Source organism: Acyrthosiphon pisum, chromosome A1 (assembly GCF_005508785.2).
Source record: "Acyrthosiphon pisum isolate AL4f chromosome A1, pea_aphid_22Mar2018_4r6ur, whole genome shotgun sequence".
Taxonomy (NCBI): domain Eukaryota; kingdom Metazoa; phylum Arthropoda; class Insecta; order Hemiptera; family Aphididae; genus Acyrthosiphon; species Acyrthosiphon pisum.
Window position 1 is genome coordinate 9941334 of NC_042494.1, and position 801 is coordinate 9942134.

The following is an 801-nucleotide window of genomic DNA, read 5'->3' on the forward strand; positions in this document are numbered from 1 at the left end:
ATTTGCTGTATTCTAAATATTAATACATAATAATATAAGTTATAAAATATTTATATATCAATAATCTAAATAAGAGACAAGAGGTTATGGTACTTCTAAACTTACCCTACAGTTAATGTTTAATGAAAGTATTTAAAAATAATTCCAGGATTTGATTCGTCTTGTAAATTATCATTAGGCAAGGCTGGGCATTAACGAGTTCAAAAGTTAAAGTAAAGTTAAAAAGTTAAGTTACTTTTAACTAAGTTACTTAACGAGTTACTTTTTTTTTAAGAAGTAACTTCTATCTTAACGAATTACTTTTTTTTTAAAGTAACTTATAACTTAACTCGTTAATTCATTTTATAATCACGTTAAATTATATACTTTTATAATTAATTTGATTATTAATATTTAGTTCATAGTTGGTAATAACAAAGTAAAATTTAAAAGTTTTACCATCACTTTAGAAAACTTTTAGGTAAAAAAATAAAATATACAAATAATTTAATTATTTTGTTGGATTTCATAATATATAAGTACTTACAACAAAATACATTTTTTTAAGATATAAAGACCTACATTATAATATTATGTTATTTGTAAATCTTTAACATGAGGTGTAAATAGTGTAATTATAAGTTTTATATGAAAAAAAAAGTAAATTATTTTTATCTAAGTTAAGTTACTTATTTTTTCCAACTAACTTGTAACTTTAACAAGTTAAATAAAAAAGGAAAGTAACTTTTAACTTTAAACTTAACTTACATTTTTCGAAATTAACTTAACTTAACGAGTTAAAAAAAAATAGTTAACTTGCCC